Source organism: Chrysochloris asiatica, unplaced genomic scaffold (genome assembly GCF_000296735.1).
Source record: "Chrysochloris asiatica unplaced genomic scaffold, ChrAsi1.0 scaffold00199, whole genome shotgun sequence".
Classification (NCBI taxonomy): Eukaryota; Metazoa; Chordata; class Mammalia; order Afrosoricida; family Chrysochloridae; genus Chrysochloris; species Chrysochloris asiatica.
This window is the reverse complement of record NW_006408717.1, coordinates 5,247,779-5,256,943: the sequence shown is the minus strand read 5'-3', so window position 1 is coordinate 5,256,943 and position 9,165 is coordinate 5,247,779.

Genomic DNA, 9,165 nt, shown 5'->3' with positions numbered 1-9,165 from the left:
AGAAATACTATAATGTTTTAATAACCCTAGGTGTTAGTTCATATTTGCCAGTAAATTTGTGCTTTAACATGAACTACCACAGGATAAGCACTGGACTACTAGGTGGGTGGTTCAAACCCACCAGCTGCTCATCAGAAACAATACTATATTTGAGGGCACTCTGGTGGAACTGTAGGATAAGCACTGGACTTGTAACTACTCTGATATTGTTTTTGTTAAGTGCCATCAAATAGCTTCTGACTCATGGAGACCCTGCATAGGATTTCTAAGGACCAGCTGGTGAGTTTGAAGCACGAACTTTGTGTTCAAACTGATCTTGCAATCTAGTACTTTATTCCACAGCACCTAATATATGTATATGAGCAGTAAAAATCTAGCATAGAGAAAATCTCTAAAATAAATTTAGGGCCACTGGTCTGTAATTTAGCAAACAGGCCACATCCAAATTTGAACTGAAGTGTTTTCAATTACATAATTATCTGCAAATGGGAAGGTTATTGCTTTTAAATTGAGTCCCACTTCCCTTTCCAGACCTAATGTGTACACATGGGTGTGGCAATTTTCAGCTGTGTGCATTATTCAGAAAATAAAATTTATTGCAGTCTTAGTGTTTAATTTTGCTAGAATCATAAAATATCCATTCAATAAAGATAAAAGGAAGAAAGGGAAAGCACATCCAAGAACCAGTGAGCCCTGACTCTTCAGTGGAAATAGTGTCTGCACCTTATGTACTCCACAAACTCTGATTAGGATAATAGGATCCAGATGGCCACGCCAAGAAGATTCCTTTCATGAGGAAAGTTCTGGGTGGGGTGGATTATTGTGATCAATGGAATAAACTGCAGCTGGATGAACTCTGGGCTACCTTTGAGACTTGCTAAATTAATGATGATTACACACATTCTGACAAATTTCCCCAGAATTTTTCTAAGATGGCTGGGGGAAAAAAGTATTTTGAAGCTTGATCTTTTCACAGGAAGTAAGACCAACCTCTTAGAGAGCATTCACCTTGTAGGAGGCTTTCAGATAATGGGGCTTGCTGGCAGATAAGACGCCCCAAGATATCTGCATAGGTCATTTCGAGCCAGTGCTGATGATTCTGACAAGCTAAAAAGCACCCTATACCAGTCACCTCTGGCTTGGTGGCTTTGCATTAGCTAGAGTTCCGTTGAATAGATCCACTTTACCTATGAAAGTCAGTTGAGTCAACAGACAACAGGCAGTTAAGATGGCAAGTTGTTGTTTAGTGCTGTTGAGTTGGTTTGACTCATTAAAACCCCATATAGGATTTTTGAGACTGTAAATGTTTCTCACACAGAGTAGCCAGTGGGTTCCAATCACCGATCTTGTGATTAGCAGTTCACTGGTTATCCAACAAAGTCACCATGCTCCCATGATGCCATAGGGATGAGAATCACAAGTTTCTTCACCAACTTCTTATGGAGCAGTCATTGTGTACATAACGCTGTAGGTGTCCAGCTATACGGTTAAAAAAAAAAAAAATCATCTGTTTATTTCATATAAGAGTTCTGGCTTTTTAGAGCCAGACCCAATCAGATGAACACCAAAATTGCCTTCCTAAGTGAATCTGAGTTTGCTCATTCATTATTTAGTGAGACCTTCCCACTTACATGATACTCAGTTAGGGATTAGAGTTGAATGAGTTATCGGAATGACAGAGTACATTTACTTCTTTCTGTTGTTGTTAGGCGTCGTTGAGTTGGTTCTAACTCATAGCGATCTTACAGAAAACAGAACGGGATGCTTTCTGGTCCTTCACCAACCTCACAATTTTTGCTATACTTGAGACCACTGAGGCTGTCACCTATCACTATGCCAATCCATCTTGTTTGGGTCTTGCTTGTTTTCACTGACACTCCACTTTCCAAGCATGTTGTCTTCTCCAGGGACTGGTCCCTTCTAAGAATAAGTCTGAAGTATGAGAGATGAAGTCTGGCTATCTTGGCTTCTAAGAAGAATTCTGGTTGAACTTCTTCCAACACAGATTTGTTTGTTCTTCTTGAAGTCCATGGTACTTTTAATATTCTTCTCCAACATAACACAAATGCATCAATTCTTCTACAATCTTCTTTATTCATTTTCCAACTTTCACATAAATATGAAGCTGTTGAAAATATGATGTCTTGGGTATGGCACACCTTGGTCCTCAAATATTTCCTCTTGAAAACTTTAAAGTGGTCTTGTGTAGCAGATATGCCTAACTCAATGCATCGTTTGATTTCCTGACAGCTGCTTCCATGAGTGTTGATGGTTGATCTGAGCAAAATGAAGTCTTGGACAACATCAACCTTTTCTCCATTTATCATGATGTTATTTATTAGTCTACTGGTAGGGATTTTTATTTTCTTTACATTGTGGTACAACCCATACCAAAGGCTGTGGTCTTTGATCTTCATTTTCAGCAAGCAAAATTGTATCATCTGCATATTGCAAGTTGTTCATCATTCTTCTTCCAATTTTGATGCCACATTCTTCTTCATATAATCCAGTTTCTCAGGTTATTTGCTCAGCACACAGATTGAATGAGATAGACTACAACCCTGGCACACACCTTTCCTGATTTTAAACAATTCAGTGTCCCCATGATCTGTTTGAATGTTTGTCTCTTGGTCTATGTACAGGTTCCACAAGAGTACAATTAAGTGTTCTTCACAATAATGCCCATAGCTTCTCATGATCCACATAATGGAAACACTTTGAGTAGTCAATAAAGCACAGATAAACATTTTTCTGATAGTCTCTGCTTTCAGCCAGATCCACCTTACTTCAGCAATGATATCTCTTATTCCTCATCCTCCTCTCAAACAGGCTTGAATTTCTGGTAGTTCTCTGACAATGTAATATTGTCACCATTTTTGGATTTTCTCTAGCAAAATTTTATTTGCAAGTGATAGTAATGATATTTTGGAAGGGGTACAAATATAAATCTCTTCCAAGCAGTTGGCCAGGTAGCTGTCTTTCAAATTTCTTGGCATAGATAAGTGACTGCCTCTAGTGCTGCATCAATTTGTTGAAAGATTTCAATTTGTGCTCCATCAATTCCTAGAGACTTATTCTATGACTATGCCTTCTGTGCACCTTGGACTTTTCCCTTTAGTACCATTGACTTTGATCATATACTACCTTTTTAAATGGTTGAACATAGTACATTTCTTTTTGGTACAGAGACTCTTTGTATTCCTTCCATCATCTTTTGATGCTTTATGCATAATTAGATAATTTGCCCATGGAATTTTTCATTATTTCAGGCCAAGGTTTGATTTTTTCTCCTCCATTCTTTTAGCTTGAGAAATGCTGAGCATGTTCTTGTCCTTTGGTTTTCTAGCTCCAGGTCTTTGCATAGTTCATTATAATATTTGACTTTTTCTTCTTGAGCATCCCTTTGAGATTTTCTTTTTAGCTTTTTTACATCCTCTTTCTTTCATTTGCTTTAGCATCTTTATGCTGAGGAGCAAGTTTCAGAGTCTCTTCTGACATTCATTTTGGACTTTTCCTTCTTTCTAGTCTTCTTCATGACTTTTTTCTTTCTACTTGTATGATGTTCTTTATGTCATCACACACTGTTGGTTTTTAGTCACTAGTGTCTAATGCATCAAATCTGTTCTTGAGATGGTCTCTAAACCCAGGTAGAATATGTTCATGGTCATATTTTGGCCCTGCATACTTAATTTCACTTTCTTCAGATTCAGCCTGAAATTGCATGTGAGCAATTGATGGTTCCATAGACTGCTCCTGGCCTTGTTTTGGCTGATGATATGCAACTTTTCTATCATCAATTTCCATAGATGTAATCAATTTGATTTCTGTGTATCCATCTGGTGAGTTCCAGGGTACAGTCATCTTTTATGTTGTTTAAAAAGATATTTGCAATGAGGAAGTCATTAGCCTTGCAAAATTCTCTCAAGTGGTCTACAGTATTGCATCTATATGCAAGGCCATATTTTCCATATACTGATCTTTCCTCTGTTTCCAACTTTTGAATATTGCTAGTAATTATCAGTATATCTTGATTGTATGCTTGATCAATTTTAGACTGAAGAAGTTAGTAGAATTCTTCAATTTCTTCATCACAGGGGTTAGTGGTTAGTGCATAAATTTGAATAATATTGATATTAACTTGTCTGCCTTGGAGGCATATCAATATCATTCTCTCACGGATGGCATTATACTTCAAGATAGATCTTGAAATGTTCTTGATGATGAATATGATGTCATTCATCTTCAATTTGACATTGCCAGCATAGCAAGCTATGTGATTGCCAGATTTAAAATGGCAAATACCAATTCATTTCAGCTCACTTTGTTGCTGTTGATATCAATTTTTATGCATTCCATTTCATTTTTGACAATTCCAATTTTCCTAGATTCATACTTTGTATATTCCATGTCCTTTTAATTAATGGATATTTGCAGATGTTTCTCCTCATTTTGAGTTGTGCCCCTTCAGCAAATGAAGGTCCTGAAAGCTTTACTCCATTTGTATCATTATAGTCAACTCTACTTTGAGGAAGCAGCTCTTCCCCAATCATATTTGGAGTGCCTTCCAACCTTAGAGGCTCATCTTCCAGCAATATATCTGACAATATTCTGGTGCTATTCATAATATTTCAATGTTCAATATTCAGTATTCAATAGTCAATATTTCATGCTATTTGACAGTGTGCCACTGCTATTCATAAAGTTTTCAGTGTCTAAACATTTGGAAGTAGTCCACCTCCCCTTCTTTTAGGCCACTATTTATGGAATATTCAGTAGCAAGTTAGTTGCTAAGTAAATATCTTAACTCTGCTTCCCCAAAACTTAGATTCCCAAAAGAAGGAAGGAAGCCAAGAAGTTACAGGCACAGTTTTCCACCAGACTTTGAGAGCAGCATAAAAGTTCTACTGAGTTACTCTTTACTTGGTCACTTGGGGAAAAAGACCCAAATCGTCAATACAGACCATAGATGACACACATGCACACATGGAGGAGCTTCAAAAATCTCATGGAAATAGGGTTTATAGATATGGAATTTTTCTATAAAATTTAAAAATGCACTCATGTGTATATGTGTGTATATATAAATATGTTCCATAAATAGAAAAATATTTAGAGGTGAAAAGAGAATTATATACCAGAATATATCCTTCCAAAAAGAGCTCTGGTAGGGTAGTGGATTATGAGCTGGGATGCTAGCAATAAGGTCAGCAGTTTGAATCTACCAGTACTTCCTTGGGAAAAAGATGAAAGCTTTATGTTCTGTAAATATTTACAGCCTCAGAAACCCTTTACTATGAGTTGGAACTGACTCCATGGCACACAACCACCACCATTCTAAAACTCATTTTTCTTTGCATTTATGTATTGCTTTTATTTAAAGATTATTTGCTAAATTAGAAGAAATTTGTGGGAAAGTATGAAATAGTGAGGCAAAACAAGGCAGAGAAAGAAATGAAAGGGTGGCCACAAAATATGGCAAACACAACTTTTAAAATATCATTCTAAGGGCACAGAATTCACAGACAAGAACAGGCAGGTGCACAATGCTTTCTGCTGCTGCGAGGCTCAACTGCACCCTGTCAAATTAAAAAATGTTAATTGCTTCCAGAAGAAAACAAAATATTTCCCTAATCCAAGAGCAACAGAGAAGCAGGTTATACAGAAGTTGGAAAGGGAAGAGGAGATGTTGAGAAGAATGAAAGAAAAAAGCAGGGAGGTGAGTTAGGGCTCAGGTTTTTTAACTGAACTTGTTATTATTAAATGTCATTGAGAGTGTTCCGACTCACAGAATTTTCAAGGCTATTAATCTTTGGCAGTGGTGGTTATGTGCCATTGAGTTGGTTCCAACTCATAGTGACCCTATATAGGATTTCCAAGGCTTTAAATCGTTACAGGAGCAGAAAGCCTCATTTTTTTTTTCCCATGGCACTGCTAGTAGTTTTGAACTGCTGACTGTGAGATTAGCAGCTGAATTTGTAACCACTATGCTGCCTTTAAAGGAGCAGAAAACCTCATCTTTTTCCCAAAAAGCAACTGGTAGGTTTTTGAACTGCTGATGTATGGTTAGTTATCCAGTGCTTACCCCACAGTGCCACCAGTACACCCATTAATTGTACTATTGTTCTATAGTTGTTGATCCTAACAAATATTCTAATTCTTGCATTCAAAAGATAAAATGATGCTATACGAAATAGAGAACTATAGAAGATATTTTTCATTTGGGCTTTTTTTTTATTCAAAAATGAAAATACAATGTTAATACTAAAGATACCAGCAGAAGCTATAGTATTAAGATGCTTATTAGATAAGCAACTATATATGACCTGATATTTAATTTCTATAAATGGAGTCCTGGTGTGGCGCTGTGGGCTAATGCATCAGACTACAAAGTCATTTGAACTGCAAGGTTGGTAGTTCAAGCTTACCAGCATCCATCTCCTTGGAAACTCTCTATGGGGTTGCTATGGGTTGGAGTCTACTCGATGGCACTTAACAACAACAACAATTTCTATAAATACCCCTTCAAGAATAACTTTCATGCACACTCACAAACTTCTATTTCAATTCATGGGAAAACCAAGTCTTACACTCATAAAACCAGCTGTGGTAGAATTGACCCTAATTAATGTGTGTCAGAGTAAAACTGTGCTTTATAAATGGTCTTTCTGGCCCTAGGTTTGTAGTTCTCACATAGTGATTGGTCAACTGCAAACTTACAAGAGGTTGGTCAGTTTACTATTCCACATAAGCACCTTGCAAGGATTGGTCTGTTCATAATCCACCCTGTAGTTGACCTTGACCAGGATTAGCTTCACAATAGCTGACTTTTATCAAGATTGGTTAAGAAGTTCACCTTGTAACTGGTAAGGAGTACATGGGCAAGTCATGAAGTCCAGGAACCTGAGGACAGGAATGATCAAGAGAATTGTTGGAGAGTCACTCCAAGACAAACGTGTTCCAGTGGGGATCTGGTCTGAAGTAACCCTGGTTGCTAAAGGGGGAGATGTACTCTCCTAGACCTATACCTTTCCCTGAGTTGGATTCGGAGTTTTTTTTAGATTTACCTAAAGTTATGTTCCAAATTGTATCCTGTTTCTTCTGCATTGTTACCCTAGTAAACCATATAACTGAATTTAGTGAGCTCTTTGTGACTATTTTGTGAATTATTGAAGTGGTTAGGTGGAGGTATATTTGACCTCTGCCTCATAGGAACTATCTTTATGCTAATTCTGACTTCTGATATTATCCTTGCAATAGGATTTTCAAGACCTGATTTTTCAAAAGTAGATTATCAGAGCTTTCTCCCCAGAAGCTTCTGAGTAGACTCAAACCTTTGATCTTTCAGTCAGCACATATGTTTAACCCTTGTACCACCCAAGTACTTCATAGGATTCTGTGGTAGGACTTTAGCACCCTAGATCAGGTCAATCAGTAATTGATTCAATAATTAAATTTTATTTTAATGGTTAGCATAGTAATAATGTGAGTCCTGGTGTGGGGCTGTGGGCTAATGTGTCAGACTGCAAAGCTGTTTGAACTGCAATGTCAGTGGTTCAAGCTCACCAGCTGCTCCTTGGAAATCCTATATGGGGTCGCTATGGGTCGGAATCCACTCAATGGCACTTAACAACAACAACATAGTAATAATGCTTGACATATTAAAATCTATGGGATATTCATCAAAAATAAATTATTTTTTGTCTACTACATGGTTCTGACAATTAGTCAAGCACCCTATGTTAATCAATAAATTCCTCCTGGAAATATTCATGTTTTAGTTTAGAAAAGTCAGATAATTGATCAGTAGGAAAAATAGCAAAGCTTGTAATTTATATTATCTGGAAGAATTGAAAGACAAAATCAGACAAAACAAAAACTTTTTTGAGATACTGATAAAATCATCATAAAACAAAAGTCTGTATGTTTCTATGACACTAAATGTCTGTGTATGGAGAGAAACAAACAGCAAAACAACATAACACAAAGCAAAACCAAACAAAAAAAAACACCAGACACATACACACACTTTATAGGTATTTCTCCAGCTACTTACAAATGTAAATGAATAAAGATGTCTAAAAATATCACGTGTGATATAACTCTCTGCCTCACCCACTTAAATAAACCCTACTACTTACTTGTTAAGTGCCATCGACTTGGTTCCAACTCATAGCAACCCTGTATAGGGTTTCTGACCAGTGGCTGGTGAGTTTGAACCACCAACTTTGTGGTTCAAACTGACCTTGTGGTCCAGTGCTTTACCCCATAGCACCATACCAGGACTTATACTTGGTATGGATTTACATCTAATAATCTTCTGCTCTTTTTACTATCAGCACAATGAGCATAAATAAGAAAATCCTGTAGCCAAAATAATGGATATGAAGATGGTGCCTTATTGAGCAACATTTTTGTTATTCTTAAAAAGTTTTTGTTATACAATAAGGTCAATATGAGTTGGACCACCCCTCTCTGTCTTCTCTGCACTTGGAGCAGCTTTCCTGCCACAGCCTCTCATCCCCTGAAAATGTTCACCTGCACCAAATTCGTCTGCGCTCCTTCCCTGGTCAGGAGCACTTCTCAGCTTCTGAACCGACCATCGTCTGAAGTAGTAATGAAACAACCCCAGACACTGACTTGACAGCCCCACGTTCCCTGACCTCACTTACTTCTAGTCGAAGTTGCTAAACCAGCAGGATTTCAAGGGACATTGACCCAGCAGCCAAGTTCATTGGGGCTGGGGCTGCCACAGTTGGAGTGGCTAGCTCTGGAGCTGGGATTGGGACTGTGTTTGGGAGCCTTATTATTGGTTATGCCAGGAACCCTTCTCTGAAGCAGCAGCTCTTCTCCTACGCCATTCTGGGCTTTGCCCTCTCGGAGGCCACTGATGGTGGCCTTTCTCATCCTCTTCACCATGTGAAGGAGTTGTGTCCATTTCCCAAATTCTTTTTTTCCGTGTCTCATCTGCCCTACATATTCCATATTCCTTTCTTTGTACCTCCCCAGGCAGCCTGGGGAAAGTAATTGGCTCAGGGTTTGACAGAGGGAAGGTAAATAAATGCTATATATATTGTTGTTGTTGTCAGGTGCCATCGAGTCAGAACCGACTCATAGCGACCCCATGCACAGCAGAACGAAACAATGCTCGATCCTGGGCCAACCTCA